Source organism: Muscardinus avellanarius (assembly GCF_963383645.1).
Source record: "Muscardinus avellanarius genome assembly, chromosome: 20".
Lineage (NCBI taxonomy): Eukaryota > Metazoa > Chordata > Mammalia > Rodentia > Gliridae > Muscardinus > Muscardinus avellanarius.
The window spans coordinates 5,333,563-5,357,024 of NC_137806.1; the positions used below are offsets into that span (position 1 = coordinate 5,333,563).

General features: G+C 42.0%; 1 pseudogene across 1 annotated transcript; it reads left to right on the plus strand.

The window, feature by feature from the left end:
* The first annotated feature begins 10,703 nt into the window (after positions 1–10,703).
* On the plus strand, positions 10,704–10,877 carry LOC308277681 (ATP synthase subunit ATP5MJ, mitochondrial-like; annotated as a pseudogene). Its single transcript has one exon. The product of its transcript is annotated as an ATP synthase subunit ATP5MJ, mitochondrial-like (transcript).
* Positions 10,878–23,462: the final 12,585 nt, after the last annotated feature.

Sequence of the window (23,462 nt, forward strand, 5' to 3'; positions counted from 1 at the left end):
AACTGCTAGTTTTGAGAAACTTTCAGGGACATTAAACAACTTTAAAAAAAAATGAAAAGGAGATAATTTTAAAAAGGAAATAGCCCAGAAGGTCTTCTAATTTCATTCTATTAGTATACACAATTTTTCTTTCATATTCTTTTTACTTAGGCACTGTTCTCTTAATTCTTTATCTCCCAGGACATGTTTTTCTTCTATGTAAGAAATACAGAGCGCAAAGAGGAGAGTGCTGGGTTGTCATGTGACTTCTCTACCCCGGGCCTGGCGGTCTGGCTGGGGCTCCTCTCGGCCTTCCATGGAGGGCGTGTGTCTGTGTGGGGTGAGCTTGGGGCTGGGCGGCCTGGCTGGGCTGGGGGCAGAAGCCGGGGCATTGGCAGGCGGAGGAGCAGCAGGCAGTGTCCTCTCGGTCTCCTCTCTTGGTGGAGTCGGGCTGCCTGTCACATCTCTCCTTCTGACAGCTTCTCCTCTTGGGTTTGCCAAGAAAGCAGTACCGCTTCTGAGAACCTGCTTCCGGCCGGCTCTCAGCCACCGCCAGTTCTGTTTTTGCGTGCCGTGTTCCTACTCCCTCCTCCTCGCAGCCTTCTCCCTTTTGTGATAAAGGCTCATATTTTCCATCTCACATACCGCATATGGTTCTTTATCTCTGATTTGCTTTTTCATAGGTTCCCATTCTGTGGGGGAATTTTTAAATTTTCCACCAGAGTACCTGTCTTCCGTTCTCTTTCTTCATCAGTTGCAGAAAGCCCCTTGAAATCCTCCCTGCTCTGAGGGATCCTGGGTCAGGCCTTCTGGAGTCTCGCCAAGGAAAAGGAAGTAGCACTTTTGATCAAAACACAGAGTGTACGAAGAGCAGCAAGAACTCAGGGCAACAGCCACACCCACCCATGAAGAATCAGCTCCATCGATGTATCTTGGAAATATCAGATAGCATTCCAAGAATTCCGTCAAGTGCTGAAAGAACTTGGGCATAAAAGCATTCCATTTTAAGCTGGACACAATGGCACAAGTCTGTAATCCCAGGACTTGGGAGGCTGAGACAGGAGGATCGTGGATTCAAGACTAGCCACAGCAACCTAGCAACACCCCAGTTCAAAACAACAACAACAAAATAAGGGGTGGAGGTGTAGCTTAAAGGTAGAATGCCCCTGGGTTCAACCCTAGTAACACACACACACACACACACACACACACACACACACACACACACACACTCTTCCGTTTTTAAACATGTAAGTCACATATAAGAATTCATAAGGACAAAAAAAATCTTTCAATCAAACATAAACATATATCTCCAATGCAGACATTCTTGGGTACTACCATTCTAGTTTCTGAATCAGCAAACAAAAATATTATTTCCCTGGAAAACTGGACTCCTGGGGTCCATACAACATCCTATTAAAGGGTAGCATCTGCTATCAGACTAATTTAGGTTTCACTTTCTTCAGCCGGTTTATTTACTTCATAAACTTGAACAAGCCACTTAGCCTTTCTGAGTATTGTCATTCTCACCCCTAAAATGAGCGCCTCTCTCCATTTGGGGTGAGTTTTAAAGGAGAAAATACACACAAGGCATAGAGTTCAGTGGCTGGTACTCAGGCACTCAGAAGAAGACAACCCACAGCCAGGCGTGGCAGCTCACGCCTGTAAACCAGAACTTGGGAGGCTGAGACAGGAGCCTCACACACTCAGCACCAGCCTTGGCCACCGGGCAAGACGCTCATCAACCTAGTGAGACCCTGTTTCAAGACAAAAATAATTTAGCAAATGGGTTGGGGGTGGAGTTTGGAGGTAGAATGCTTCTGGGTCCAGTCCCTAGTAATGCGTGCACGCACACACGCGCACACACACACACACACACACACACACAGCACACACTAGTCCATGTTTGCTGTGGGCCACTGATACACAAGTCATGGCCGGACACTGATGCGCCACCCACAGCACCTCTGTGGTCAGTGTTTTCAGACCGTTGGCATCGGCACAGTTGACTCACAACCTAGGGACAATGGCTTCCTCTCGTGGGTCCACCTTGCACAGAAGAATGTCTCTATACAGCACAGAACAAAATAAAGTGAAACTGTGGCAATTACCTCGTAAGTCAATTGAAGGCCAAGGCCGAGCTCTCCTTTTGCATATGTTATCATCAGTGGCCTGTGACAGATGCTTAGGAATTATGTTGGATTCTTGCTTTCAGCCCCATGTCAAATCAGTCTCCACCACCAGCGCATCCTGTCTTTTTTTTTTTTTTTTTGGTGGTACTGGGGATGGAACCCAGGGGCCTTCTACCTCCGGGCTACACTCCCAGACCTATTTTATATTTTTATTTGGAAACAGGGTCTTTTAAGCCAGTGAGGCTGGCTTCAAACCCACGCAATCCTCCTGTCTCTGCCTCCCAAGCGCAGGGATTACAAGCGTGCGCCACCACGCCCGGCGCATCCTGTCTTTTGAGCCCAGCTTCTTTCTTTTCCAAAGGGATCTCTAGGTCACAGCATCCTCTGTTGACTGACTTGCCGGAACGTTCCCTAATCCAGCTCCCCCCATTCTCCGGAGCATGTGATCTGCACCAGGTGCTACAAAGGGAAACGTGGAAGAGAAGAGCTGGGCATGGCGGAGGCCTGGCCAGGAAAACGCTACGAGGGAACACCGATTACACCAAAGTGCTGCTCAAGAGAAATCTCTAGGCCAGAAAGAACTGGGCATGGACGAATCCCTCGGAAGCACGCACAGAGAAGAAGAAGGATGCTGGGAACAGAACTGGGATGGAGGAGGGGCGGGGTAAAAAGTAAGAGTCCGCAGAAGAAGAGGCGGAGAGAGCGAGAAGGAGCCTGTACCGGGGAAAGGGAAGCGGGCGTGTCAGGAAGATCAAGGGGACGGGTGTTTCCAGAGGAAGTGCAGGTGACCACACAGTCGTGGTGGCCAGTAGGACATAGGTTCAGTGGTGTGGGGGCCGGAAGCCAGGTCCTAATGGGTAGAGGAATGAAGAAGTAGAGAAGGCCATGATGGGCAATTCTATTTTTGGAAGGGAAAGAGATAAGATTATATAACAACTAAATATCAGGTGCCCAGTGATAACTAATGATGTACATTAGGGAAAGGTTGGAGCAGGAACTGACTGCTATCTGCCTTCTCTGTGTGACTTTGAGCAAATTATTTTACCTTTATTTTAAAAAGGGAATAGTAGCCAGGCGTGGTGGCGCACATTTGTAATTCCAGTGCTTAGGAGGCTGAGACAGGAGCATCACACAGGTTTGAAGCCAGCCTCAGCTACTGAGTGAGGCTCTCAGCAACTTAGTGAGGCCCTGTTTCCAAATAAAGTATAAAATAGGTCTGGGAGTATAGCCCAGGGGTAGAAAAGCCCTGGATTCCATGCCAGAACCACACACATACACACACACAATGGAAATAGTACCAGTGTCCTCTTCACTGACTTGCAAATATTAAAGATAAAGTGCTGGGTGTGTGGTAAATGTTCAGTACATGCTCTTCGAATACCTTCCCTTCTTCCCTCTCTCCCTCCTTTTTTTTCTTTCTCAGGGCACTAGGGATTGAACCCAGGGACATTCTTCCTCCCAACTATACCCCCAGCTCTTTTTAAATTTTTTGTTTTGAGATAAGATCTTGCTAGGTTGCAGAGATTCTCACTAAGTTGCTGAGGTTGGTCTCAAACCTTCAATTCTCCTGTCTCAGCCTCCCAGTTATTGGGATTATGGGCATGTACCACAATACCTGGCCTATTACTCTGTTTAAAAGTGCTATGAAAACAGTTTATGTTATGGTTAGATATACAGTGGCCCCTTGAACCACTCATAAATTAGTGTTTGGAGTTGGTGTGATTGAGTCACAAGGGTTGTGATTCCAGCAGTGAATAAGTCCACCACAGTGAATTTATCTGGGTGGTGACCCAGTCCAGTAGGGCATGGATGAGAAGGTGGGTCCCTGGCAGTGCAGCCATAGGGATACACGTGTTTTTCCCCAATCTCTCTCTCTCTCTCTCTCTCTCTCTCTCTCTCTCTCTCTCTCTCTCTCTCTCTCTCTCTCTCTCCCTCTCTCTCTCTCTCCCTCTCTCTCTCCTCCTCTCTCTCTCTCTCCCTCTCTCCTCTCCCCTCCCCTCCCCTCCTCTCCTCTCCTCTTCTTCCTTTCTCTCTCTCTCTCTCTCGCTCGCTCGCTCGCTTTTGGCCCCCATGATGTGAGCACAGTCTGCATTCTCTCCCTCTCTCTACCTCTTGCTGCCCTGAGTAAGATTTGTGGTCCTGGATTCACAAGGACTGACCCTGAAACTGTAAGAAAATATATCCTTCCTCTAAGGTACATGGTCAGTCTTTTAGATTAGTTGTAAGAGTGCTGACTGGAACAGTGTATAATTTGATCTATTCTGTTAGGTGAGCAAAGGTAGAGAAAAGTTTTTGCAGGGGTCATGGAAGCTAGATCATAATGCATGAGATTTTTTGAGGTAAGAAAAAAAATAAAAAAGGCATATTTGTGAAGTGAGCACAAATTATACAAACAAAGACAAAATACTTGTGAGAGTAGAGGGAGTGATCAGTTGACACTGTACCCAGTATTTGGAAAGACCCATTACTAAGATAAAAACTCATAAATCTGTGTTGCATTACTTTGACTTCTTGAAAAATATTACAATCAGGTCAGAGCTACAGACAAAAGCCAGTTTTTTTCTTTTGAGAAGGAAAACAATATAGGGAATTTATTATTTGTTTTTCTTGGCTTCACTTTCTATATCCAAAGCAGTTTTCTGGGCTTCATTAGTGCCTTTGGTCTTCCCGATGGTCCCTGCATATCTGAACACGCCGCTGTGACCTCCTGGAGAATTGCTTTAATGGGATTGTGCTTCTGTGTGGCTTTAATGAAATTGTGCGACTCGCCTGTGTCAGCAGATCAGTAAGAAACAGCCCAACACAATTCGTCATCACAAGTGCTGCACAAGTATTGTTGACACTAGACTTCATTATACTGCATGGGCTTCTGTTATGGGGATCCTTAGGAAACTGTCTTCAGAATCTTAGTGTAGATAGACGAAGAACAGGTGTGCTGCACTTGACCTAATCATTCAGTTTAATAACAGAGGCACCAGGTTCTTAAAGGTGCCTGTAGGCCCTTGACAAGACTGCTAGAAAGCCGGAGGTAAAACTGGAGCTCAGTCTAAGCAAGAACTGTGCATTTCATACACTGGGCTAATCCTTGGCCCCATTTGTATTCTTAGTCCCTATCCCAATTATGTGCAAGATATAGCACTTATCTTTCAAAGCTACATTAAGTTCTTTTTGATATAGATACTAATAAAGGAATAGGAGATCTAGAGTCAAAATGTTTCCTTTCAAACTGCTGTCTCATTGTTTACTGACTGTACCTTGTTGTTTGGGTAAACGCTAGGAGTTCTTATTTGGAATGGCCCCAAAGGCCCATGTGTTGGAGGCCTGGTCAGCAAACTGGCGCTATCGGAGGTGGTGGGCCCTTCAGGAGTGGGGCCTTGGGGGGAATTGGGTCACGAGGGTGTGCCCTGGAAGGGAAGGTTGGGACCTGGCCCCTCTTCTCCCGTTTTGCTGTTACTTGGTGAGCTGTTTCCTCTGCTCTGTGCTCCTTCCTCACAACAGGCCCAGAGCAGCAGGGCCAAGTGGCCGTGGATCAAAACCTCTGAAACTGTTGCCCAAATAATTTTTTTTCCTTTTTCTGGGTAGAGGAGTACTAGGGATTGAACCCAGAGGCTTTCTACCTCCAAGCCATACCTCCAGCCCCTTTTAATTTGTTTTTATTTTGAAACAGGCCTCACTAAGTTGCTGAGGCTGGCCTCGAACCTGCGCTCCTCCTGTCTCAGTCTCCCAAGTACTGGGATTACAGGTATGTTTCACCAGGCCCAGCCTTTTTCTTCCTTATTAGTTTGTCAGGTATTTGTTATAGCAATGGAAATCTCATTAGCATAGTAAGTTATTCAGTGTCACTAAGCTTCCATTTCCTTATTTGAAAAGTGGTTCTAATAGTTTTGACTTCATAGAGTTCTATGAGGATTAAAGGGGGTAGTCTTGTAAAGTGCTGAGCACAGACCTGGAACACAGAGGTCACACAACCACTTCATGGCATCATAACTAATGTTATTCTGTTCATATTAGCAAACATAAAGCACACATGTATGAAAAATCTAATTATAATTGTTAGGAAATTAAAATAGTTCTGCATCCTCTGGGTTCATTGAAAATTCAAATGCCTCGATATTCGAGACAAGGCGCCCATTTCAGGAAGTAGATTTTCAAACATGAACAGCTCAAATCAGGCAAAAGGTTATACTTGATAATTAGCAGCAGCAGCAGATGGCTGGACAGAAATGTAGTACTTTTTCTGTGTGTTTCTTTTACTGCACATAAAAGTGGTGCTGTGCCTTTAGTGTGATGGGCCTATTGACCTTGTGGTTCTAGAAATGATAGTGAAATGCATATGATTATTCTACCTTGTAATTTAAATGAAACATTGCGCAGATGATTTCAGAAAGGAATTTTCCAGACGGCAAGAAAGAGTTCTTAGCAACATGAAAAACCAGAAACAATACTAGATCTAATTCCGCAAGGGCACAGCCCTGTGCTGAGCACACTCTTTCATTTGCAAGGACAGAGATTTAATTTTGTGTGATATTCTGACATCAAGGTTTCCTCTGCTCCTTCTTCTCACAAATAGCCCAGTAAATATGAAAATTAAATTTAATCGAAAAGATTAAATTTGTGAGACTCTGCTTTCAGGGCACCAGTGTTATAAAGGCAGCAAATAGACAAAAAAGATTAAGGAAAATGCCAGCGATACTTGTGTGCTATAAACATATCTAACAGAGCGAATGAGAATCCTGTGTGCACAAGGAAATGTTACCCTGTGTCTAGATGATTTTTTCTATGCCATTGCCACCTGGTATCAAATAAATATAATGAGTCTTCAAGGTATTATAGGAACTGATGAAACCTTTTGCTCTTTATCAAGACAAAAAAGGAAACGTTTACATTAGCAATAGGGTGATTCCTTCTCCTCCTCCTCCTCTTTTTCCTTCTCCTTCTTCTCTACTTTCTAACAAAACCTTTGTAATATTCCTTTACTTAAAATGGTCCAAGTTAGCAAAATTAATTTTAGAGGAATCTGGGTATAAAAATATCTCTTGCTAACGTACAACTAAATATTTTCTTAAATCAGGAAATCATTTAATTAGCAAAGTTACAAAAGATAACTAAAAACGGAGCTGCTGCTGTCAATTGCCAACAAAGCCAGTGCTATTTGCTTTTCCCCCCGCACTTCAACTCTCACAACTAAATATTTTTAGGTTCTTTGGTTAGCCAGGCGTGGTGGCATAGGCCTCTAATCCAAGTCTTGAGAGGCAGAAACAGGAGGATCATTGGTTCAAGATCAGCCTCAGTAGCTTAGCAAGACCCTCGGCAATTTACTGAGACCCTGTCTAAAAAAAAAAAAAAAAAGCCGGGCGTGGTGGCGCACGCTTGTAATCCCCGCGCTTGGGAGGCTGAGACAGGAGGATCGCGCAGGTTCGAAGCCAGCCTCAGCTACTTAGTGAGGCTCTCAGCAACTTAGTGAGACCCTGTTTCCAAATAAAATATAAAATGGGTCTGGGAGTATAGCTTAGAGTAGTAAGCCCTGGATTCCATCCCCAGTACCACAAAAAATAAAAAAAAGAGAGAGAGGGAGGGAGGGAAAGAGAGAGAGAAAAAAAAATAAAAATAAAAAAAGAGAGAGGGAGGGAGAGAGAGAGAAAAAAAAATAAAAATAAAAAAAAGAGAGGGAGGGAGGGAGAGGTAGAGAGAAAGAGAAAGAGAGAGAAAGAGAAGAGGAGGAAGAGAAGAGAAGAGAAGAGAAGAGAAGAGAAGAGAAGAGAAGAGAAGAGAAGAGAAGAGAAGGAAAAAGAGTGCCGGGCATGGTGGCGCACACTTGTAATGCCCGCGCTTGGGATGCGGAAACCCGAGGATCCCACAGGTTCGAAGCCGGCCGCGCTGGCTTAAGAGACCCTGTTTCCAAATAAAAAAATATGTAAAATGGGTCTGGGAGTGTAGTCCGGAGGTAGAAGTGCTTCTAGGTACCCCAGTACCACCAAAAAAGAAAAAAAAAAGAAAAAAAAAAGAAAGAAAAGAGGAATTGTAAGCTGGGGGTGTAGCTGGGTGGTAGAATGTCCCTGGATTAAATTCCTAGTACCAAAAATAAAATAAAAATTCTTTTTTTGGATATGAAAACAATGACAAATTGCAATTACTATACAAAAATTCTAATTCAGAGTTTTATCTCATTCTTACCTCTCGCGAATTCATTTATCTGTATTGCCTAACATTTTAGATCTCATTGTGCCGTTCTGTGAATGGGATTACTCTCTAGTTTGATAGCATATGACCAATGACCTCCACCTAAATTTCATTTGTGGATATAGGATTCCACATTGTAATATAAAAAAACCCTAAGTCACAGATTTGAAGACCAACGACATTTTCTCCTTTCCTGTTTTCAGTCTTCCTTCACTACGATGAAAAAGAACAAAGAAACCCGCCAAGAGTCGCCTCCCTGCCCAGCATCCTCCTGGTGCGCTCCGATCGAGTCTGCGGGTCTCTGTTCTCTGGCGGCAGCAGTCGGTGCCCCCGTTGGTGCCCAGATCAGGAGCATGTCACAGCCGGTCCTAGGAAGTTTAGGTGGGCCTCTTTCTTTATCCCCATCAGGGAGTTGGTAACTGCCAGAGGATATTGTAAATTCTTTCCTCCTTTTCTTTCCTTCATAGCCAGAATAAAATAAAAGAGTTTACAAAAAGAATAAACAAAACAAAGAAGCAAACACACAGATAAACAAAAAGAGTGTCTTTGATCATGTGTTTCCAATGTCAGCCTAACACTGGGCTGACCTGTAGCTTAGAGGCTGCTGTCTGCATTGGGCGGGCGTTGAGGAAGTTGATGTTATGTTAGCCGGCTCAGGGGTTACCATGTCCCTTGGGCAGCCTGGCCCATCTTTTCCCCTTATTTCTTATCTGTTTCTAGGAGACGAGGAATTCCTATCCTATCAGAATGGTGCTCATTAAACAATTCAAATGGAATTGGAAAACCACAGTCAAGGGTGCTCTGCACACCTCAGTCACTGATGTATGTTTAAAATGTCTTCTTAAAATCTTATTTTCATACAAGTCAGTATTGTTATTGCAACTTTTGGACAAAAAGACCACAGCACAGGAAGAATTAATGACTTTCTGGAGTCAGCAGGGCAGCTGAAAATAGCAGTTAAGGTTTCAGAACTCTAATCATTTATTTTAAACTTTAAGCTGAGAGTGATGGTACATGCTTGTAATGCCAGAATTTGGGATGCTGAAACAGGAAGACCGCAGGGTCAAGGTCAACCTCAGCAACTTAGCAAGACCCTGTTTCAAATTAAAAATAAAATAGGGCTGGTGGTGGAGCTTGGAGATAGAATGGCTCTAGGTTCAATCTGTAGCAACACACACACACACACACACACACACACACACACACACACACACACCAAAAACAAAAAATTAAATATTTTGACTTAGAGCTCCAAAGAAGTCTAGGAGGAGTCCCAAGTTTTGGGTTTAGAGTTGGAATCAGTATGCCCCAACTGCTAAGTGTTGTGAAATATTTTCAGATTTTATTATGAATTTCATGTGCACAGTATTGATTTTTATGGTTAGGGGGAAAAAAAGCAATGTGTAATGGTAGAGAGTGAAAAACACTTTCTTGTTCCGGGGTGTGCCGCGGCTTGGTTTCTTGAGCATTAATGAATCACAGATTTGGAGGCCATGTATTCTTTTCATATTAAGATAACCTGATATATTACACAATTCATGCTCAGTTCATATAATACTCTAAAATAAACGAGGACACTTCAAAGACATTTCTGAGAACTGATAGAGCAACCCCGAAGTCTCTCTGGGCAGGGATGCTCCCCTCTGTGGCTGGGCTGTTTGATCAAAGCTGGACCATCCTGAGGTTGTCTTATAATTATCTCAGGGTTTTCCTGGCTTGTCAGATGCTTTGTGGAATCTTTAAAAGTCGAGGAGAATTTACTTCATAGAAATACCAACTTTGGAAAATGAATTATTCTCCCTGGGAGGATGGCAGTTCCCATGTCCGACAAAAGACACTTCTCTTAGCAATGGCGGGGTGAGATCACGTTTCTGCAGGGTGAAGCCTGTTAGAAATGTGGTTTAGCTGGGCCTGGTGGTACACGCCTGTAATCCTGTTGCTTGGGAGGCTGAGAGAGGAGGATCGAATTTTAAAGGACAGCCCTAGGAACTTAGTGGGACTCTATTTCAAAATAAAAAAGATAAAAAAAAGTCTGGGGATGTAGCTCAGAGATAAAATGCTTCTGGGATTTTTTTGGTACTGGGGACTTCCAGTACTAAATAAATAGATAAATAAATAAATAAATAAATAAATAAATAAATAAATAAATAAATGGAAAAAGAAAAGAAAAGAAAGAAAGAAGTGTGGTTTATATATATAACGAGAATAAAAAATGTCCTGGCCCCGTGCATTCACCAGCAGAAACACGAGAATCCTAACTGTATCAAATATTTTTTGTTGGTTGTCCCCCAGCCCCTGTGGTGTCCCAGGGAGGTCAAACGGCTTCTTTGATGGTCAGTAAAATGTCCTGGTTACTTCTTCCGAGTTGCCTGGGGGTCCACCGCAGCCTTAGTGGTTGGTCCTGCCAAGATGTTTCAAACCATTACTAAAAAAAAACCTGGGTCCCCATGAACCTACTACACCCAGGTTTACCAGGAGATTTGGATGGGAACGGGGTTGATGAGCGTCATCATTTATAACATCAGGAGTGCTGATAAGAGAAGTAAGGCATTGCAAGGTCCTGCTCCTGCTCGTGGTCACTAACCAGCTTATTGAGTACACATAGAGGAAACTTCAATCTGCCGGTACATTTAAAGACGCCGTGTTAGATAGGAGCACCGAGCATCGCTATGCCTTTGTATACGTACCATTTACTGTGTGGCATGAATAAATGTTTCTGTGAGATGCAGAAAAATGAAAAATAATAAAAAATAAAATGTCCTGGTTATTTTGGTGGTACCGAGGGTGGAACCCAGAGGTTTTCTACCTCTGGGCTATACTCTCAGACTTTTTTTTTATACTTTATCTGGAAACAGGGTCTCACTAAGTTGCTGAGAGCCTCACTAAGTAGCCGAGGCTGGCTTCGAACCCGTGCGATCCTCCTGTCTCAGCCTCCCAAGCGCGGGGATTACAAGCGTGCGCCACCACGCCCGGCTAAAATGTCCTGGTTATTTGAAGCCTTTTTTGTTCCCCAGTTTCTCCCTGCCTTCCACTATGTAAGAAAACACATGGCCTTCGGCTTTCTGAGAGGGGCTAATCTCATTAAACATAATATTCTCTAGTTCCATCTATTCTCCTGCATATGACGTAGTTTTTTCTTTTTCTGTGGCTGACTAAAATTCCATTGCATGTAATATCACAGTCCCATAACCCTTTCACCTGTTGGCAAATATCTGGGCTGGTTCCACAGTGTGCGGTTGTGCCGCTACAGACACGGATGCACACGCACCACTCTAGCGATCTGCCTTCAGTTCCCTTGGAAAGACCCCGGGAGCGCATAGCCGGGGCGGACGGCGCTTCCAGACCCCGTCTTCAGAGGCACCTCCGTGCTGATTTTCACAGTGGCTGTATTAATTTGCATTCCCACCAACAGAGCACAAGTTTCCTATTTCCCCACATCCTTGCGAGCATTTATTAATGTTTGTGTTCTTGACGGATGCCGTTCTGACTGGAGTAAAAGGTGGGATTCCAGTCCAGTTTTGATTTGCGTTTCCCTGGTTGCTGGTGATGGTGAATGTTTTGTCGTATATTCATCGCCGTGTGTATTTCCCCCTGTGAGAGGTGACCAGGCACTGTGTACATGTATGCACCTGTCACACTAAGCCTTGTTATGATGCATGGTTACAATGTACCAATCAAAGGATGTTAAGAATAGCATGCTAAGAAAATGTCCTGGGGCAGCCTGAGTTGACGCCATCCTCAGCACCCTGAGGTCTTGCTCTGTCTCCTCTCCTGGCTGCGACTGTCCCGGTGTTTACCTCGGTTCCTGTCCCGTGGTCCCCAACCCCATACTTCCCCCTCTGCAGAGAGTGCCATCCTGGTGAGCGGTGCCCTGTGGCTCCCGTCCCTCCCCAAGCACTGCTTGCATGGCAAGCTCTTGTAATGCTTACTTATGTGTCTGTTTGTCTTTTCTGCTAGATTGTAAGCTCTATGAAATTAGGGTCCATGCTGTCTTTACCACCTCCAGAAAGAATTGCTTAAACAAGTTGGATGGGCTGAGGATAGAAAGGGCCTAACGGGCTTTTCTAGATATGGTGGAGAGCTGTCTTCCCAGCAGAGCTACAGGATTTTGCAGCCTCCTAGAAAATCACTACTGTCCTCTCAACCCTCCAGAAGCTTGGTCAAGTTCCTGTAGGTCTAGGATAGAGAATGTTCTAGAAAGACCAAGCAGCTGTTTCTGTCAAAATAAATATAGATAAATAAATAAATAAATAAATAAATAAATAAGCAGAGTCAGACCTCAGACACTGACTCTTTTACCTTAGGGACATGATATGAAATGACAAGTGTCATGAGACATTCTTACTTCAAGGACTAAACTATCAGTCTCAACCCATGGGGATAAGAAGTCACGCTTCTGGAGTTAGATAGCTGAGATGGCGCCACTGTCCCTCCTAGAATAGTGACTTTGGCCAGATCATTCACCTGGATAAACCTCAGCTCCCTCATCTAGCCGGCCTCACCCGATCATCGTAAGGACTAAAGAAGATGAATCCCGAAAAGTACTTAACACCGTGTCTGGCATGGAGTGTGTACTCTAAATGTGAAACATTCTAGTATTCTATAGAACATTCTAGAACATTCTAGTATTACAGTTGTACCATAGCTAGCAGGAGGCCTTCATATACTGGAACTCTCTGAAAATGTGCCGCCTACAGATCATCTCCCCCAACTCCCCAGTTTATGTACACACATGTGCATGCATATGTGTGTGTGCTAGTTAATATAATCAAACAAGAAGTAAGTGCTTATTTTGGAACATGGGTTAAGTAAGAAAAGCAAAAGCATGTTTATGTTATAAGTTCCTGACCTTACTAGAAAAAAAAAATCTCACAAAACATCAAGAAACAAATAGCAGAAAGCATAACCTATTCCAAGAAAAAGCAATCTCCCTGGCTCCAGGCCGGCCCTCAGCCACAGAGGACATTACTCTCCACCCTGGTCTTCTGAGCTGTGGTGACAAATCGGCGAACATTTTTAACCGAGTGAAAACCACACTGGGGTGCTCCAAGAGACGAAAAGCTCGTCAGTGCCTTCTGGGGTGACATGGGCCTCTGGGTTTTCACTGCTGGAGGCTGAAATGCCCAGCTTGAGCCCGGAGAACCATCTGGAAGGAACCTAAGGAACTCTTCAAGACGTGTCTGGGCTGTTCTTGGTGGGACAGCAGCCTGGCCTATGTGGTGGCGGAGCCGGCGAAGGGCCCTTCTGCTGCCTAGTGCTGGACAGAGCCTCTTTGCAGGCTTATGGAGACCACTGAGCCCAGACCACACACGGAAGAGGACATATTTCCGAAGCCCAGCTGCAAGCTGGATCCTAAATCTTGGCCCAATGAGCTTAAGATTTGGTTGAGGAACAGATGCCAGGCTGCGTCTAGAAGAGAGAGAAGAGACTTCAGCTCCAGACTCTGTGGATCAAGAGTTGGGAATAAGGAATGGGAACCAAGGAGCCCTTTCCCCATGCTTATAGACTCTGCCGTAAGTCTCCCAGGAGCCAGACGGAGGGCGCTCGCCTCACCCAAACAGCGTGCATGAGAAGGAACCCATGGCAAGAACTGCTGAGAACTCCATGGACACTGGGAAGCAGCGCCATTCTTTAAATCAGTAAACATTACCTGGGTTCGCACGCTGTGTCAGTCTGCGAGGCACCAGGCTGGCGAGGGAAAAGGGGCGAGTCCCTGGCGTCAGGAGCTGAGGGTGCTGAAGCGTGGTGGCGGCAGGCAGAAGGAGCAGCCGTAAGCAAGGAAGGGTCTCCACGCGGCTCTCCTTGATGTGTGTTCGCTCCTCTGTGGAATGATTAATTATGTTGAGTTTTTTTTCCATTTTTTGGCCATTAGTATAATCTTTTTCTCACGAAGTTTCTTTTCAAATTCTTTGCCCAGGTATGGGCCACAGTTTGCTTTTCACTTACTGTTGATGATGTCTGTCGTAATCCAGTTTTGGACAATTATCAAGCAAGCTCTTAAGAGCACTGACACCTCCAAGTGGGCGTAACTTTCATTTCTCTTGGATCAATGTCTAGAAATGGAGTTGTGGGCTCCCATGGTAAGTACCGACTAACTGTACCAAACACTTTCAACTGTTTTCCAAAGCACCTTCCTATCAGCTTGGAGGAGTCCCCGCTGCTTCACACCTTCGCCAACATTTCATACTGCTAGTTGAAAAACATTTAGCTGAGCGGGTCATAGTGGTGCACATGTGTTATCCCGGTACTTGGGAGGCTGAGACAGGAGGGTTGCCATGCTTGAGGCCAGCACGTGGTAACTTAGAGAGACCCTGTTTCAAAATAAAAAACAAACTAGGACTGGGTGTAGCTCAGAGGTAGCTCAGAGATAGAGCATCCTTGGGCTCAGTCCCCGTACTTCAAAAGAAAAAAGAAAGAAAGAAAGAAAGAGAAAGAAAGAAAGAAAGAAAAGAAGAAAGCAAGAAAGAGCAAGCTAGCATCGTAGGACATACAGTGGTAGCCCACTGAGGTTTTATTCTCATTTCCCTAATGATTAATTATGTTGAGGTTTTTTTTCAATTTTTTTTTTGCCATTAGTATAATCTTTTTCTCATGAAGTTTCTTTTCAAATTCTTTGCCCATTTAAAAATCAGGTGGTTTGTCCTATTATTGAGTTTTGAGAATTCTTTAAAAGTTCTTGACACCTCCTTTATTAAATTTACATATTTAAAAAATATTTTCTACCCATCTGTGCCTTCCCTTTTCCCGTCTTAACTGCAGTTTGAAGAGCAAATGTTTTTGTTTTGTTTTGTTTTTTGGATTTTTTTTTGGGGGGGGGTCTGGGGATGGAACCCAGGGGCATTCTGCCTCTGGGCTACACCCCCAGCACTATTTTTTATTCTTTATTTTGAAACAGGGTCTCACTGAGTTGCAAAGGGGCTCACTAAGTAGCTGAGGCTGTCTGCCAACCGTGATCCTCCTGTCTCAGCCTTCCGAATGCTGGGATTATAAGTGTGCGCCACCATGCCTGGCTTGGAGAGCAGAAGTTTTAAATGTTCTTATATCCAGTTTTCTTTATTTGTGGATTATACATTTTGTGTTTTAAGAACAATTTTTCCTCCTGTTCTACTGTAGAAGTAGCATGGTTTCAGATTTTCCATTTAGGTCTAGCATACATTTTGAGTCAATTTTCTTTGGTGATATAAAATAAAGGTAAAGGCGTCCTTTGTTTTGATTTGTTCGATTTATTGGCACCTTTAGCAAAACTGGTTGACCCTGTGTGCATGGGGCTGTTTCTGGACACTCAGCTAGTTTTATGAATCTTTATGTCTATTCTTACGCTAACACTCTGCTGTCTTGATTATTTTAGCGTTGTAGTAAACCTTGAAATCAAGCAGTGATTGCTCATCTCTTCTACAATTATTTTGGCTATTTTTAAGATTCTGGATTTCTACATAATTTTCTACAAAAACATCCTTCTTGAATTTTGATTGGGATTGTATTGAATGAATATATCATTTCAGGAACAACTGGCATCTTCATGGCATCGAATAAACGGAATTATTAATACAGTACGTCTCACCATTGATATAGATCTATCTCAGCAAAGTCTTGGAGCTTTCATCTACACGTCATGGCTATTTTGTTAAATTTATTTCCAAATTCACATTTTGTGACACCACTGGATATATTTAAAAAGTTCAATTTCCAATACTAACATATAGAAAATAGAAATTTCTAATACTAGCACACTTCTATACTAGCACATAGAAATAGATTTTTACATGTTGATTTTATACCCTGTGACCTCCTTCAATTTACTTCATGGTGTAGCTGGTTTTTGGTAAACTCCTTAGGATGAACTCTGCACACAGCCTCACAGCCAGCGGGTAATAAGAGTTTCATATATTCCTTTCCAAACCTCATAACTTTTATGTTGCCTCTTGCCTTCTAATACTAGCTGGAAATTCCTATTGAAAAGAGATGGTTTGTGTTAGTTCTTCCATTTACGTTGGGTTCCCTTGCTCTTTTTTTTTCTTTCTTTCTAAATTCTAGGGTAGAAGCTGAGACATTTGACTTTAAACTTTATTTTCCAACATAAGCATTTAAAGTTATAAATTTCTCATTGAGACCTGTTGTGGGTGATTCCCCCACTTCTCAGAGATACTACTGCTTTCATCGCCATTCTGTTAAAAAATATTTTCTAATTTTGCTTGCAATTTTTTAAGATGTGTTATTTAGAAATATGTTAATTTCTAAATTTTGGAATATTTCCAGATATCTTTCTATTATTGATTTCTGATTAATTTCATTGTCATCAGAAAATATGCTTTGGCTATTAATCCTTTAAATTTTTTGAGCTAGGTGTTCTGGCACATGCCTGTAATCCCAGTACTTGGGAGGCTGAGACAGGAGGATCACAGATTGGAGGACAGCCTTAGAAACTTAGTGAACCCTGTTTCAAAAAAAAAAAAAAAAATAGGACTGGAGGTGTGGCTTGGAGGCAGAATACTCCTGGCTTCAATCCCCAGTACCACATACGCACAGAAAAATATTAAGACCTTTGGTGGCCCAAATATAGTCCTATCATGATAAATGTCCTATGTGTACTTACAATGTTTATTCTGCGTGTGTTAGGTATTTTATAAATGCCAAATCACTGAGATGGGTCAATAACACTGTTCAAGCCTCATGCGTTCTTCCTGACTTCCTTCCCGTGTATTTTATTTTATCTACCTTTGCCTCTTTGCACTGGTATGTCTTATGACGAACTGATTCCTTTGCTATCATGACACCTGATCTGAAATCGTACTTTGTCCAGGCAGCCTCATTTCAAACAATATTGTGTCATTTAACAGAACACGTGAGAACCTTACAATACACTTCCTCCTCTTCCTTTTACGTTATTAACCCAGACACTTTTTTATGTGTCCTCTGAATTGTCAAGTGTCTTTAAAGAGGTGGGAGAAAGACTGTTTTCATATTTATTCACATATTTAGTATTTCTGGCATCTTTATTCCTTTGTTTGGACTGAAATTCCCATCGGTTATTATTTTCTTTCTGTTTGAAGAACTTCCTTGAACATTTCTATAGCTCTTATTTAGGGTGATGAATATTTTGTTTTTCTTCTACTGGGAAGGTCTCTCTCCTTTCTTTTTCTTCTTTTGTAAAGCTGAATTACATTTATAGTGTTGGAGAATGCATGTTTAAGAATTCATAGAGTGCTTGCTGTGGTACACATGTAATAAAGTCGGACTGATACAGAGAAGATTGGCAAGGCCCCATGCAAGGACGGTACACAAATTCAAGTGAAGTTCCACATTTTTCTTCTTAATGAACTGAAATATGTACTTTAAAATGGTGAAAATAGGAAACTCTATGCTATGTATATTTTACCACAATAAAAATGCATAGAAATAAATCTAGAAATATACATATATGACTGTTAACATCATCTTACTCCTAGGAAGAAGAGTTGGGATATACTTTCAAGACTCTTTTCATTTATTTATTTGTTTGTTTGTTTGTTTGTTTGTGCTGGGGATTAAACACAGGGGCATTCTACCTTTGAGCTACACCCCTGGGCCTATTTTTTCCTTTTTTTTGAAACAGCATCTCATTAAGTTGCTGAGGACTTCCCGGAGTTGAAGAGGCTGGACTCAAACCTGAAATTCTCTTGTCTCTGTCTCCCAAGTACTGAATTTTAGGCATGTGCTGCCTTGCCCGACTATTCCTTTAATTTTTAAGTTTTTTATTTGGCGATCACTTCAAACCTAGAAAAGTTTTCAGATTAAGAGTATCACCAATAATACTTTTATATTGTTTACTTAGATTTTTGTACTGTGACCATTTTATCCCATTTCCTTCATCATTCTTTCTCCCTTATTATATATATATACATATATATATATGTATATATATATATGCTATTTATATCTACATAATATGCGTAATATGTATGCATATATAAACACATATTCATATGTATATTTTAAGGACTGTTTGAGGACAAAATACTCATATTTATTTCCTAATATTAGAAATGTTCTCCTTTATAACCATAGTATTTTAAAAATATACAGTATATTTAAATTTAATTTTAGCCTTTCAACAGACAAGCTAGAAAGTATATATTTCTATTATACAATAAGATGCCTTAAGCTACACATGCAGTGCAGAATGCCTGAATTGAGCTATTTAGCATATGTACTACTTACATATGTATCACTTTTTCATTTTGCAAACACTTAGGATTAATTCTCTTGGAACTTTCAAGCGTACAATGTATTGTTATTCAATGTAGTCACCACAACAGGCAAGAGATCTCTTGAACTTATGCCTCTTGTGTATTTGAAACTTTGTGTCCTTTGACCAGCCCTTTCCACTTCACCTAACCCCTCCAGCTTCTTGAAACCACAATCTTATTCTCTGTTTCTATGAGAGAGCCAGTTTTACACTCCAAAAATGACATCAGGCAGCATTTTTCTTCCTTCTTTCGGTGTCTGGCTTATTTTACTTAACATATGTTCTCCAGGCTCATCCATGTCATCACTAATGGCAGGAATTTCTTCTTTCTAATTTTAATTTTATTTTATTATGGTACTGGGGATTGAAACAGGAGTGTTCTACTTCCTAGCTATATCCCCAACCCAATCAATATATATATATATATATATATATATATATATATATATATAATTTTTTTTTAAATTTTATTTGGAAACAGAGTCTTGCTAGATTGCTCAGATTGTCTCTGAACCTGTGATGCTTTCGTCTCAGCCTCCCAGGTACTGGCATTGCAGGCTCACACCACCACTCCTGGCAGGAAATCCTTCTTTTTAAATGTTGAATAATAGTCACCTGTATTTGAACCACATTTCCATTCATTCGTGAACAGATATTTAGATTGATTCCATGTCTTGGCTATTAAATAGTGCTACAATGAGCATGTTTATCAACATCCATTCTGTTAGCCTAGGTGTCCATTTTTATTTCAGTACCAGGATTTAGATTAATACAGCTTTGGAGTAGTTTTTAAATCAGACAGCGTGATGCTTCTGATTTGGTTAGTTTTCTCATGATTGCTTGTGTGTCTTTTGTGGTCCCATAAAAATTTCAGGATTAATTTTTTCCATTTGTATGAAACACGTCATTGGGATTTTGATAGGAATTGCATCGAAACTAGATTACTTTGGGTAGTATAGACATCTTAACAAGACTTCTTCTTTCAGTGCATAAACACAGAATATTTTTCCTTTGTTTGTGTTTTCAACCTCATTCATTAGTATTCTACAGTTTTTAGTGTACAGATCTTTGACCTCTTTGGTTGACTTTATTCCTAAGTATTTTTGGTGGAGTGGGTAGCTATTGTGAGTGGAGTTATTTTTCTTCATTTCTTTTTTGGGTTATTCATTGTTAGAGTATGTTTGATTTTGTATCATTTGACTTTATGAAGCTCATTTATTCTAACATTTTTTGGTGGAATCTTTAGGGTTTTCTATACATAAGATCATATCTTTAAACAGAGATCATTTAACTTCTTTATTTCTAATTTTGATACCTTTTATTTCTTTCACTTGCTCATTGCTTAGCCTAAGATGTCTGGCACAACGTTGAGATGTAGAAGTGGTGAGAACAGTCATCCTTATCTTGCTCCTGACCTTAGAGGAAACATATTTGTGTATGTTTAACCATTTTTGAATTTCAGTGAAAAATATCACTTTATCATAGTGAGTCATCATTTTAATATACTGCCGAATTTTGTTAATATTTTGTTGAGGTTTTTTTTTTAATCTATGTTCATCAGGGATATTTGTCTGAAATTATAATTTCTCTTAATGTCCTTGTCTGGTTTTGGTAACAGGTTAATGTCAGCCTTATCAAATGAGTCTGAAAGTTTTCCCTCCTCAATTTTTTTTGAAGACCTTCGGAAGGATTGAGATTAGCTCTTTTTTAAATGTTTGTTGAATTTAGCTGTAAAAACATCAGACCCTGGACTTTTCTTTGATGGGAGACTGTATTGCTGATTCAATTTAATGCACCCATTTATTTCTGATTTCCTTACTCACTTCTGATTTTTTCCTTACTCACTACTGAATTCTATCAATTCAGTCTTGGTGAGTTGTACACGTCTATAAATTTATCTGTTTCTTCTAGATTGTCCAAGTAGTAAATTCAGTCTTGGCACGATACTTTAACCTATCATTTGTATTTGTTTTACTGATTGATCTAATGACATCCCTTAGCATTCTCCTCTCCTTGCGTGAGCTGTGGGCTTTGGCCAGGAATTGGATTTAGGTTCATGTCTTTTTAGACCCTTTCGGTCTTGGACTCTTCCTTCCTTCTGTTTTAAAAATGACTTTGACGTGTTTGACTAAATGTAATCCCCCACCCCCCGCAACTGTTAAATAGCAGCGTGGATTCATTTTGACAGTTCTGTGTTTTGATGTGGTTTCATAACCACACACTATAGACATCTCTGAGTCTGGCTTATGAGTTTTCTCATTTTGTTTTGTGAGTTGAGGTTCGTGTGTTACTGTTGCATAGTGCTACAGTGGGTGTGGATAGCATGGTATTTTTCTGTTTTCCTGTGGACAGGCATTTGGGTAGTTTCCTGCCCAGGGTTGTTATGACTTCCAAAGCTCAGAACATTGGAGAACATGTCTGCTGTAGATGCTTTTCTTTAGTTGCTTCTGACAAACTGTTTTCCAGTATGCTTATACCCATCTGAACTCCAACACATGCACATGAATGACCTGATTACCACAGAAACCAGAGTAATTTAGTAGTAAATTATATTTTTTACTTTTGATTTTTTAATTCTTTTTAGATACTGGGGTAGGGTTTGAATTCAGGGATGTTCTACATGTGGGCAACAGGCCCAGCCTCACAGCAGGCTCCGATGCCAGCTGCTGGCCCCGGCATCAGCCTAACCCCTCGGTAGGCTCCAATTCCGGCCTTGGAGGCCCCAGTAACAGCTTTGCCTCATGGCAGGCTCCGATGCCGGCCGTTGGCCCTGGCATCAGCCTAACCCCTCAGCAGGCTCTAATCCCGGCCTCAGAGGCCCCAGCAACGGCCTTGCCTCACGGCAGACTCCAATCCCAGCCATGCTGGCCCCAGCACCAGTCTAACCCCTCGGCAAGCTCCAATCTGAGCACCCTCTTCGCCCAGCCATTTGTCCCCCGTTCTCGAGGGTGCATGGTGGTAGCATTCTGCCTCTGGGGTTGTTACTTCAAAGGTTCCAGGTGTAATGCATCAGATCTCTGCCTCCCCTGAGTACTGGCCACTGCCATTGCCACTGCCTCCACCATTTTAAATCTTTCCCAAGCTCTTTTTCCACTCTGAATGTTGACCAGTGTTCCTAAGCATGCGCAACGGTAGCATTCGACATTTGGTGTAATTTTTCCAAAAAAATAAGGTTGGTAGGATCCGATTTCTGTTTTTCCTGAATACAAGTCTCAACCTCCATCACGGAGACCGCTTTCAACACCGCCTTTCTCCTTGGTCTCCGCTAACCTCTCTCCTTACAGGTGATGTCCAAGATTTTTAACAATGTAGAGAAGAAGCAGTCCTCCTTCACGGGGAATTTTTCCAAAAGTTCCAGTTCATTTGGATAAGTTTTGTCTGCATCTCCAGTATCCTGGCATCCGCCTCGCCCTTCTTGACCCCTCTCCGATATTTTTCTTTTTTCTTTTTCTTTTCCTTTTTTTTTTTTTTTTAATAAGAGAAGATGGTATGTGTGGTTTGAGGAGGTAGTGGGATCAGGCACTCAGTAGCACTGTGACCCGGCCTGGTTTCCCCATGGGTCCAATGTGTTCCGCGCTACTCCGCCTGGGGCCCAGAGTCCTGCGACCTGGGCCCTGGCTCTTCCAGGGGTCCGGCGTGCCCCGTCCGACCCCTGCCCGGGACCCAGGGTCTGACAACCGGGCCTAGTTTCTCCAGGGGTCTGGCGTGCTCCACATGGGCCGGCCCGGGGCCCAGAGTCCTGCAACCCGGGCCCCGGCTGTTCCAGGGTCCAGCGTGCCCCGCCCGATCCCTGCCCGGGACCCAGGGTCTGACGACTAGGCCCGGTTTCTCCAGGGGTCTTGATTTTATTTTTAGCAAAAAGTACTTTAGAGATGTCAGTTACATGCAGTTGACTGACCGGTATTGATTCAACCCTGTCCTTCCTGATTTGCTGCCTGCTGCATTTGTCCATTTTCGATAGAAAAATATTGAAATATCCAGCTTGAACAGTGGATTTACCTATTTTTCTTTCTAGTACTATCAATTTTTGCCTCCTATATTTTGATATTCTGTTGTTAGGCACATGAGTGTTAAGGATTGTTATGTCTTCTTGGGGAATCGACCTCTGACTCATTAGTAATTCCTCTCCTTAGCCCTGGTAACTTTTCTCACTCTGCATTCGGCTCTGTCTGAAATTACCGTAGTGATTCTTACTTTCCTTCAATTAGTGTTAGCATGGTATATCTTTCATCATCACGCATTTATTTCACCTATGTGTGTCTTTGTATTTACAATGGGTTTCTGGTAGATAAGATATATAGATATAAATAGTTGGGGCTCATTTTTTAAATCTACACTGGCAATCTCTTTTAATTGGTACACTCAGCCCACTGACGGTCGAAGGGATTACTAACAGATTAGATTAAAATCGACCAGATTCGTTACTGTTTTCTGTTATTTACGTTTGCTCTCTTTTGCTGTTATTTTTCTATTCTTTCTGTCTTAGTTTTAATTCAGTATTATATATAATTTCATTCTTCTCCTTTTGTAGCATAACAATTATGCTATTGTTTTTAGTGATTTTCCTAGTGTTTGCAATATACAGTTATGACTAATTAAAATCCATATTCACATAACATTAAGCTGCTGCACAGGTAGTGCAAATGTATTATAGCAACCATATAATTCTAATTACTCTCTGCCATCCTGTTAATTCTTACTGCGAACACACTCACACACACACACACACACACACACACACACACACACTTCAATACATTGTTGCTATCATTATTTGAAACAAACTTTAATATGTTAGGTCAATTAAGAGTAAGAAAAGTAAATATTTTTTATCATTCCCTCACATATTTATTCTCTGATGCTTTTTCTTTCTTTATGGAGATCTGAATTTTTTACCTATATAATTTTCCTTCTCCCTGAACAACCTTTAACATTTCTTGTAA